Source organism: Sitophilus oryzae, unplaced genomic scaffold (genome assembly GCF_002938485.1).
Source record: "Sitophilus oryzae breed Bouriz unplaced genomic scaffold, Soryzae_2.0 scaffold_179_pilon_pilon, whole genome shotgun sequence".
Lineage (NCBI taxonomy): Eukaryota > Metazoa > Arthropoda > Insecta > Coleoptera > Curculionidae > Sitophilus > Sitophilus oryzae.
Window position 1 is genome coordinate 7,877,910 of NW_022146501.1, and position 12,348 is coordinate 7,890,257.

Sequence of the window (12,348 nt, forward strand, 5' to 3'; positions counted from 1 at the left end):
CGCGTCCAGTACAGAAGGAAAGTGTTTTGTGGTGAATTAGTGTTTCATTTTGCTGTTGTAACATCAAAGGTTTCAACAACCCACTGTAATCTACAATAATTTTAAATACAAATATTTTATTTTTGACACATCGTAAACCAAATACTTATTGTATTTCTCTCACCAAGAGCTTTTTATATACACTCAATTTTAAAATTCAAAAATATATTATAAGGTCAAAGACCCATTTTAAATAAAAAATATATATATTTTCGACACATCGTAATTCTGGCTGCGTTCACTAGTCCTTAATTAGCCTGTTTCATCCTCTTTCGGCTCAAACTCAATTAGCGTGTTGATATTTCCCGACTGTCGCAATGAATATTTCCCGGGTAAACACCCCGCGACACGCACCGCGGCGTGATTTACGCACGTGCTCATTCATGTGCCGCGGGCACGTGTAGGCACGTGCCTAACCCTTTCCGCAAAGCAATACAGAAATTCCTCCCATTTTTAAAACCGACTTCTTATACCGCTTTTTAATATTAATGATATTTTATTCATTTTTATGGTGTCTTATGTTATATTTTATTATTCTACTAGCTGACTCGGCAAACTAGCACCTGACAGTGGTCCACATAACAGATGGCTCAATTGCCAAAGATGGCGGAGTTACAAACATAATTCATTTAAAAAATCATTTTTTCTACGATCGTGTAAAATATAGCTATTTTTTACACTATCTACTGTATTAAAATCAAATTTTTTACACTAGTGCAGTGATATGCAGCGCAATATAATTAAAGAGAAAAAATTGTAAATTTTTGTAAAAATTTGCCAAATCCAGGAAGATAAATCAAGTACCAGTACTGAACACCTCGCAGCAACATTTCGGAAAAGAGTTTTGAGTGAAGAACAAGAACCCGAGACCTCCACGAGCAGCAAAAGACTACTGGAAATCCATCAATTACCTTTGAAAATTTTTCAAACTGCGACATTCACGATGTTGCTACGAAATTTAAATGAGCTTAAAAACATTATTAAAAAAAAATAAAAGTGTCATTGTATTGTTAGTGGTAATATTATTCTGTGAATTACTGTAAAAACTTTTAAATAAACATTTAAATAAGAATTTCAATTCGATCGTAGAAAAAAAATGTTGCGTGCAACATGTGCAAAAAGCATATTTGTTGCACTGAGCATGATTGCAGCATTCGACTTCGTCTCGAGCTTCAAAACTCATGCGTGGTGCAACAAATACCGGTTGCGTCTCAAAAGTGGCTCACCCCTATAATTTTTTTATTTTTTCAGGTAAAAAAACGAGATTTGGTATGTTAGTATATAACATAAAATGGGATTGATTGACTTATTCAATCGTTTTTGGTAACTTCTTGTTTCATCGGAAATTACTACTACTTTTGATTTTTAAATGGCACCCTCGGTATATTTTTACTGTGGTCGATAGAAAACGATATTCTGAATAGAATGACGTATCATATGTCAACTTTTGACATTCCCGCTTGATAAAAAATCGTATTTTAAATTTCAATCTAGAGTGCCACGGCTATGTTAAAAACACTAATTCTTAATCAAGGAGCCTTGGAAAAATAGATTTGATCGTCTAATATTTTTAGTGTCTTGTCCTGGCCGGTTAAAATATGTCTAAATCATATTTTTAATCATATCTCAATTTTTTCAAATGGAACGAGAGTGACTCATTACAATATTTTTTGGAAAAAAGCATTTTTTTACAAATAATTTGGTACCACACACTTGGTATTTGAAGTCAAATTTTCGTTACGAACCGCAAGTTATAATTTCAAATAAACCATATGCGAAAATGTCAAAAGTTGACATATGATATGTCATTCTATTGAGAGTGTTATTTTCTACCGAATAAAGTAAAAAAATACCGAGGGTGCCATTTAAAAATCAAAAGCTGTAGTCATTTCCGGTGAAACAGGAAGTGACCGAAAACAATTGAATACGTCAATCAATTCCAATTTATGTCATATACTAACATACCAAATCTCGTGTTTATATCTGAAAAAATAAAAAAGTTATAGGGGTGAGCTACTTTTGAGACACACCCGGTATATCCTTTTTGCACAAATAACTATTCTGTATAATGTTCTGTATCATATACTGCCTATTCGGGGGGAGAACTATCCAACAAATCAGAGAACATTGAAATCGGTCCAGTCGTTCTTGAGTTATAAATAGTGTAAATAACCCCACTTTGTTTTATTTATTTAGATAATTAGTATTATTAAACAATGGTTAAATTGCAAAATCTTCATGAGAACGGCTGGGTATTTCACTACTGAAAATGTACATTTTCAAAAAATAAACTGCCTATAAAGGCATAGATAAAGGTATTGATATTATCTAGAAAATGGTTCTATAACGTGAAAATTGAGATAAAGGGCCAATCTAATTTAAAAACTTTTGCTACTAATTGTAATTAGCGAGTAATGTCAATTTGACCTTTGATTATCATCCGTCAAGACAAATTCTGGTTTGGTTTAGATAGTTCACTGGTGATACCCATAGATAAATGAAACAAGTTTAGATTGGAAAGTGCCCATAAGGACAATGTAAACACTATTTGGCGCTATTCTTGCAACGGTCGCGACCCAAAACTTTTGAAAATTTCGGAGCGGTTCGGCTTTTTCCGGAATTATATCGCCAAATATTGTTTATTCAAATTTATTATTATTTTCGCTTAATTTTATAAATAAAAGAGATTGTGTTGCATACAAGAAACTTTATTTTATATAAGGACGCATGCATGAAATACCTATGAAACATTGGAAACCGACGTTATGCCACGATCCACGATGTGGTTTGTGCAGTTCACAGCACAGCTTTTTAAGTTTTTAATGCCACTTTTTCACAATTATCACCGGTTGGAGTAAATAAAACTTGACTTAAACTCACAAGATAGCAATAATTACTTTGAAAATGGACGCTATAAACACTTTTCGGAATTTCTTTAATGAGAGCGGTTTGGATGTTGAAAGATTATTATGATTTTTGAAGATTCTGACTTTGACAAGAGAAAATTATATCTGTTTTTGTTTGCCGTTGTTCTTAGCGATCGCTATAGCAGCGCCAGATCGCGTATAACGGTCGCGACCCAAAATAATTTCGCGACCTAAAATTTTTACGGGCTTTCCAATCTAAACTTGTTGCATTTATCTATGGTAATACCACTGACTACCGCTAACTGTTGCTAGGATATTCTGTTAATTTTAATAGAATTCTTTAGACATTGTGAAAAAGGAAATAAATTTAGATTGGAATGCTCGGCTTCCCGCCAAAACGCATAACAAGAACAGAAAGAAGTTTCTCTTGTCAAAATCAGAATCTTCAAAAACTATCAATATCTTTCAAAATTTAAACCGTCCTCATTGAAAAAATGCAGAAAAGTGTTTAAAGCGTCCATTTTCAAAGTGATAATTACTATCCTGTGAGTTTAATTCACATTTTATTTACTCAAACCCGTGGCATTAAAAAAACTTAAAAAGCTGTGTGAACTGTGAATTGCAAAAACCATTGTGCCATAACGTCGGTTTCCAATGTTCCATAGGTATTGCATACATGTCCTTAAATAAAATAAAGTTTCTTATATGCAACACACTAGATTTTATTTATTAAAAAATTAAAAGAAAAAAATATTTGGCGACATAATTCCGTAAAAAGCCGATCCGTTCCAAAATTATGAAAATCTTTGGAGAGCAACCGTTGTTGTTGGAGAATAGCGCCAAATAGTATTTACTAGTGATGGGAATACCGGTTCTACATGAGTCGCGTTACAATAGCGACCGTTCCAGAAAAATACCGCGATTTTGTAACCGAGGTTCCGACTTAAAGTGTTGCGGTCCTCGCTAAAAATATATCTCACTTATCTATATTTGTAGATTAATGTAACTTTTATCCGCCACACATTTTCCAAATATCGAGTTTATAAATTATTGTGTATAGCCAATCAATCTCATTTTTAGAAAAACGATGACATTCATTGTTATTTTCTTTTCTTTATCAATTTTCGTTTAAATAAAATAAATAAACGGCTCACATTTATGTGTATTGCAATATAATATATTAAAATCAAGGACAAAGTCCAAACCACTGTCACAATTGTTTATTGGTCTAAACTAACCTTAAAAATAGATATAAACAATAAAACGTATATAAATGTATGAAAGCAAATAAAATATTTTTATTTTATTTGCTTTTGCGGTTCATCTTTCAAACAACACTATTTTATACCATGCCTAGTACATACCAAAAATCGCTATTTCGAAAGTAACGTAGCGACGGGAGCACTAATGCCAATAGTACCCGACTTGACCCGACCAAATCGCGACAGGCAAAATCGAAACCCTAGAAGCGCTCCAGCGACTGTTGGAACGAAGTATGTGGCCGCCGAGGTCGAGCGTCGATAATCAGTTACAGCAGTTACTTCTGATCGCGACAGGGAACTAAAACTCTAGGAGCGCGACGGCTGAAGCGAAGTAGGTCGCTGCCGAGGTCGATGCCCAGTTACAGCAGTTACTTCTGTTCGCGACAGGGAACTACAACTCTAGGAGCGCGACGGCTGGAGCGAACACGTCCCGATCGAGATCGCGTGGCGCTACGGACATACTAGTTCCAAATACTACTGTTGGCGACCGACGAAATCGCGACGGCTGGAGCTAAACACGTCGCTATTCGGTCACTTCTGTTCGAGCTAACTTCAAGTGCGATTATAAATAATTTATGTGCAAATTATAAATAATTTATAATTTTGTCGTCATTATGATCGTCGTTCTCCAGTAAAAGGTTCCTGTTTCGTTGTGGAGCGCTACACGATGTTACAAAAAATACCGCTCCAAAATCGCGTTACTCAAATACCGACACATCACTAGTATTTACATTGTCCTTATGGGCACTTTTCAATCTAAACTTGTTTCTTTTATCTATGGATGAAAACTTATGGGACGTTGGCATCTGCCTGGTTTTATATTGTTACCTGTTCAGTTTTAATTCAAAAAAACAAACATTTTATTACGATGCAGTTTATGATTAAAATTCTTTGCTGCTGTATTCAGTGTATTTCGTTTCATAACTGAAGAACAATATAATTGTTTAAAAAAGCAGGGATGAACAATGAAGCCGGTAAAATGGAAACAGAAAAACGTCGAAAGAAAAACTGTTATCCTCCACATTTCCGTAAAAGAAATTGCTACGGCAAACAAGAGTGAAATATTCAAAAGAACACACCAGCGTGCATAAAAAGAGGGAAAGCAGACGTAAACCGTTGGGGAAAATCTAATTTTTCTCTCTGGGAAATCTCGAGCAACAGATAGGGAAAATGCACACAGACCGATAAATAATACTTATACACGGAGAAAAGAAATATTACCAAATATTATATTCAGGACTATTGGCGATTAGGACTATACCATCAGCGAATTTTATATCGTGATATTCTCCATCTATTTTCAATCCATTGTTGGTCCACTCTAGTTGACGGAAGATGTTTTCTAGTGTTCGTGTAAACATCATTTGGGGATATTGCGTCTCCCTGTCGTACTCCTTTGCCAGTTAGGAATTCTGGGATTGTTTTATATATCATTACTCTTGGTTTGACTTCTCTGTATATGTTAGCAAGAGATTCTATACCGGGTGTTGCATCGTCGGACGGGACATAGGAAATCCCATGTAAATTTTAATGGGGTCAATTATTGACTTAATAATTTTAGAGAATAATTCTATTTAGGTTTATTGAAGAGCACTAAAACCCACATTTAAAAGAATAATTTTAGATATTTTTGATTAGCTCGTTTACGAGTTATCGCCGATTTATTTTTAAATATTTCTCCTTTCTTATGGCCCTGTATTTACTTATGAGCACCAGTCAAGGTAAAAGATAACTGTCAAATGAAGTTGTCATTACAGAAATTTACCTATTTAGTGCTTTATTATTATTGAAAACTCATTCCTACATCGGAAATCTTAAAGATGTATTTATAAATACAAATTAATATGAATTTAAGTAAAATAAAGTAATCAATTACAAGGTTAATTATAGTATTATTACAATATTCAATAACTTATTAATTTAGGTACTATTAAATTGTTAGAACTTTAGGATTTAAGAAGATGTTCAAATATTCCTCCATCGACTGCTAGACAATAACCCAGGCAATCATAAAATTCTCTTCTTACATTCGCTAGTTGGTAAACTGAAATTCTATTGCATTCGGCAGAAATAGCATTTTTTAACTCGTCTAGATTTGGGTATTTTTTATCCTTGTATATCCTGTTTTTAAATGGCCCCAGAGAGAAAGAAATAATTTGGCGAAATATCAGGAGACCTTGCTGGCCAATTTACTGTATGATTTAGGCCAATAACGTTTCCGTTAAAACTATTGTCTAAATATTCCCGAACAACCAGGGTACTATGTGCAGTGCAAACTTCCTGATTTTCCCTAGCGGCATCATGTAAAGCAGGTAAAATATGATTTTCGAGTAGTTCTAAATAATATTCTGCATTTAAATTTCGCGTAAGAAATAATGGCCCGATAATATTGTGTCCGAATATCCCTGCCCAAACATTTACTTTCTGTTGATATTGCGTCCTTGTTTCGACAAACCTGTATTGGTTTTCTTTGTTCCAATATCGATAATTTTCAACATTGGGTTCATTATTTAAGGTAAACGTGCATTCGTCAGTGAAACATATGTTTTTTTAAAAATTCCCTATCCGTGTTTGCTCTTTCCATCATATCAAAACAAAACGCCTGCCGCCGTATTTCGTCCCCATCGTAGCTCTTTGTGCTTTTCATATTTGAAGGAATAGTATTTATGTCGTTTCAAAATTCGAAACGCTGTAGTGTGATCTATTCCTATTTCATCCTCAAGTTTCCTTGTGCTGATCTTTCCATCGTTCTCTTCCACGCACAATAAAACTTCCAAGTCGGTATCATTTCTTGCATTTACTCTTTGTTCCTGCCTTGCTTCACATCTGCAGTTATTTATTAGGGTACCTTTGGTCTCAAATCTCTGGATATTCCTTGCGATTGTAGATTTTCCAGGTATCGGTCTATTCGGATACAGAGCAGTAAACATGTCCCACACCTTTTAATAGCTGTTTCCTTGATAATACCATTTAATCATCAATACTTGTTCTTCGATACTTTTTCATGGCTAATATTTTCGATGTAGGTATGTGTTTTTGATAATAATAATAAAGCACTAAATAGATAAATTTCTGAAATGACAACTTTATTTGACAGTTATCTTTTACCTTGACTGGTGCTCATAAGTAAATACAGGGCTATAAGAAAGGAGAAATATTTAAAAAGAAATCGGCGATATCTCGTAAACGGGCTAATCAAAAATATCTAAAGTTATTCTTTTGAATGTGGGTTTTAGTGCTCTTCAATAAACCTAAATTGAATTATTCTCTAAAATAATTAGGGAAGCCAATAATTGAGCCCATTAAAATTTACATGGGATTTCCTATGTCCGGCTCGAATATGCATCACCCGGTATGACTATTTCTTGTTTTGTTAGGACTTCTATTATCGCTTTAGAATATATCGAGTCGAAAGCCTTTTCGAGGGCTATAAACAATAAACGTTATAGAATATGATCGAAAAAAAAACGGTGTCAGTGATGGCTATGAAACGAAGATCGCTGTCATCGCGCGATCGTCATTTCCAAGCCAACTGGACGCCGTTTTTTTTCGATATTCAGTCGCTAGTAGATGTTTATATGGTTTCAAGAGAAACTACTAGAAACTATTGAAGAATAGAAAATATTCAACATTATATAAGAAATTTCTTTAAATACAGTGGTGTATTTTTTCTTGTGTATAGTAGTGAGTCGAAATGGTGCATTCGTCAACATCATATAAAAATAAATCGTCCCGTCAAAAGAAGCTCTCCCGAAATATATCGCTAAATTTAGGAGATACGGGTGACTTTTGGATGGAAGGTTCTAAAATTAAAACCTTTCGAGCATACTGATTCGAATTTCTCGGATTTTTCGAATATTCGGAGGACAGTTGTTAGATAAGAAGAAGTTTTAGATTTATTACAAATACGATATTTACTTAGAAATGACAGAAATGCTTTTATTATTGTTTAATAGGATTAAATCTTGCGTGTTTAAAAGCGTGTTTTTGGATGGAAATATACTACCCCTTAAAATATTTTCACTTATTTCAGACTCACCCTGTATACGAACATACTAAAGTTTGATTTTCATGCATCCGTTGTCCGACGATACGTTGATACGATATTAATTTTATTGGTAGAATTTAAAGACTTTGATTGGTTAGAAAATAACGCAGTTTTTAAATTTATTGCATTTTCATGCCTCCGTTTATCGGATATACGTTGGTGTTATTTTATATATTCGTTTCCATAACGATTTTGCTATTTTACTTATATTTTTATTAAGGTTAGATTAAATTTGTCAAAAAAGTGTCAGAACGTCCGTTATCGTATGAACGGGTCCAAACGGGTCCGTTGACGGGCCGAAGTAAAATATTTACGGATGAAAAGTGGCGCGAAAACGCTTCGTAATCATATAGCCTAAAATGCAATCAGAGCACCGTCGGACCAACGCACAGTGCTTCGAACATATGGCTCTAGAGGCCAAAAATGCAAAACTTCTCTTTTATTGTAGGCAATTTATTCAAACTAGGTTTATTTGACACAAATGATGAGTACTCTCATTGTACTAAATGATGATGTTCTTAGTCTCACGTTTATGAAAAAAAAATTATAAATAATAATAATGTTGGAGCTGTGTTCCATCTAAGGAAATAATAATTTATAGTATGAAAACGGTGTAAGTATTAAATAAATCCCTGTGATAAAAAAGAATTGAAATAACATTAGAACATGATTCCTACAATATAAGCCTAATATAAGATAAAAATGTTTTTCTTTAATGAAAAAGAAACATTAATGTTATATTTAATTAAAAAAAAACTTAAGATACTATAAAGACTTTACTTTAGGACAACAAAATGCATAGATCGTAACTACTCTGATTCAGAAGAATCACTGGTGACAGAATCTTCCAAATTTATAGTATCCAAATCGTAGGTAGATGAAGTATCCTCACATGTAAGATATTTCTGTACATTATTTTCTAATATGTTACCTTTTCGCGTTGTTACTGTTCTTTTTGTTGGTATGAGGGGTTCGGATGTTAATAGTTACCCTCTTTAATAGACCATATCCATATATTATTTTTTCCTTTTCTTGGGTATGAGGTTTTATAATAAATTGAAAGATGGAAACTTTTTTATGCGACGTTTCGCTCGAACATAGTGGGCTTTTTCAGGCACAAGTGGTGTCTCATTTGACTGGAAGGTTCATCAATGTCTAATAAAGAACACATTTTTTGAAATACAAATAATTTTGAGTTCTTGTCCCTATGATCAAGCCAAGTATTAACCAGATCGGCGTTGCTTATCAATTTTACTCCATCTGAAAAGTATTATAAAATAAACTTCGTCGCAAGCAGACCCAGGTGAACTATACAAAAATTAAAAGTGTATGAATATATATTCAGATATTAGTAAATTTTAACATTTTTTTTCGATTTTTGTCCATGGGACGAAGCACTGTGCAACGTACCAACGTATAACGGATGCATGAAAATCAAGCTTAAATCTCGTTATTTTATTTGAAAAAAAAAAGTTATAGGGGTGAGTCACTTTTGCAAAATACCCGGTAGGATCTGGATATGGTAAAAACGAAGAATGCACCCTGAAAAGAACCATAAACTTAAATTTGTCATTTCAAAACAAACCGTACAAACATTAACTTGATGTTCAAAGCTTAAACCTGAGACGCCACGTTGAATATCACAATGTTTTTGAGGTTTACGCTCTCTGGAACCGTAGGTGACCCAATTGGCTAATAATTCTGGACCGGTTCGCCAGGAAAGCGTCACAGTTCTATAAATTATCACTGGGAAAAAACAGCGGGTCGACGAATTCAGAGTTTTCTCAAGAATCCAGCTAGGTGGATTTATTACATGTTTTTAGGTGGTTGTTTCCGAAATGTTGTTGTGCAATCGGCTTCCTGTTTGTTCGCAGATTTGTTGGCACGCCTAAAAGTCTTCCTACTTAAAAAGGGAGAGGAATTTACATTTTCAAAAATACCATACTAGTGGAGTCGCCAGAGACTTTTACCTCGGAATTCAATTACTGTGAATGTATTAATGTGAAACCTTCTGTATTTTGTTTTATAGATAAAATACTAAAATGTTTACCCATTTTTTTTTCGTTGCTTTTAATTTTTATTTTAGCAATTTTAGTAAATTCTTAATTATTTCCTTCTTAATTTTTCGATTTTTTTTTCCAAGCAAATTTATTAAAATATATAAATCTAATGCATAAGCTATACCTATTCTGCTTATATTCTAATCATTGAAATTGTGATTGAAATCGAATTATACAGGGTGGCGCGTCATATATGACGCGGATTTTGCAAGGCGAACAGAAGTTTGTATTGAAGTGAAATTTTGTGAGCTTATGTAAGTCAATTTAAAGCATTTTGTAAAATTATGTAGAATTCTACAGGGTGTCCCCCAAAAAAGTTACACATCAAAGTTATGTTTTTATAATGGAACACCCTATATATTAATTGATTTGTGGATTCTAGTAAAAAATAAAAATTCGTTTCATTAGAAAAGTATATGACTAAAATGTATAGTTTTTGAATTACATTCTCCTGTACGAAAAATGGATACCTTAAAACTTTGATGTATTTTAAAGGTTAATATATTTTGTTTTAATGGGCCGATTTTGATGATTTTTAAGCAGTGTGTAGCCAAATTATTTGACTTTTTACTATCTTTTACTAAATTAAAAATGAAACTCCCCATCTGTTAATTATAGGAAAGGGAAAACAAAATGTTGATATTTTTGTTTGTAAGTTTGAAACATCCTGTGGAATATGTTAAAACAGAAAAAAATTTAAAAATCATTCTATCATCTAGATACATCCTTTCTCGATGGTTTGTTTTTTGGTTCATCTCATTAGCTCAACGAGAATATTCGTATAATTTAATAAAATAACTGTAATCGTTATAAATAATAAATTGTTTTTTAAATAATTTACCCGGTAAATGATGGAGATAAATAATTGTGATTTATTAAAATTTTATTTTAAGATGAAACTTTTGTTAACAACATTCTGAGAATTCGAATAATGAATTGATTAATGAATTGAATAAGACTAGCGACATCTGTCTAAAAAAGACAGCGATTTAGAATGACAATTTGGGTTTTAACTAAAAACCAGTTTTTTTATTATTTTTTAATTAATTGCGATTCTATACATAAATCTAGTGTTAAATATCTCTACATTTTTTAATTAAAGCTTGAATATCCTGTCAAATTTTGCATGCAACAATGTAAAACAAAAAAATAAAAAACTCGTGTTTGTTAATTACGCGAATGATGGCCAGGTGAACCAACGTTGCCTTTTGTAATTTCCAATCGGTCTTTGATACGTGATACAACCGATGAAAAAACACTGCTTCAATAGCTTCGATGCCGATGCGAAAATGAAAAATATAAAGTTGCTGAAAGGCGGAAAATGTTGGCGGTTCAAATTAAAAAGCCGTAAGTCCGATACAACTGTTGTTGCATGCAATTTCAGACAAAATGTCTACCAATATGCGGACTACGTTTGGATGTTATATTTTGATATTGGGTTCAGTTATTGGACGTTGTTATATTGATATACGAATATAGAATGGTTGAAAAAAACTTGTTTTTTATTTGTTTATAAACAAAAGTATGTATCGTCATCAGCTAAGAACATGTAAAATAGGTTAATAAACAAGAATAAACAGGTTTGAACCGCTTTGAACCACATTTGAATCGCTTTGAACCGCTTTTAGCTTAAAACAACAGACCTATTAATTTTTTGTTCAAACCTGTTTATTTCTATTTTAAATCGGTTGTTTCTTGTTTAAACCGGTTTATTCTTGTTTATTAACCTATTTTACATGTTCTTAGCTGATGACGTCACTTCCTGCGCCGGAATTCCTGGAATTCTGTATGTCCAAAGTGTCGCTATACCTTTGAATAAGAAGACTAAGGAAGGAGCATATCAAAAATCTTAGGTACACCGCGATGGGCTTCAAATATGGCCGACTTAAATTCCGGTTTATCAGTGTCGTTCTAATAATATAATATTAATATATAATTCTAATAAAAATAGATAAGTTATAATAAGTATTTATTAACACAAACATCCGATACGCTACTGAAGCAAGTAAGTCAAATTAACGTATCTAAATTCTTTGACATCTCATCTTTGACAAGTAATAAATAAAAGCTAA

General features: G+C 33.0%; 1 protein-coding gene across 1 annotated transcript in view; it reads left to right on the forward strand.

Annotated features, from left to right (window-relative positions):
• LOC115882862 overlaps positions 1-12,348 on the forward strand; it is a 450,101-nt gene that overhangs the window by 11,169 nt on the left and 426,584 nt on the right. The window lies entirely within an intron of this gene.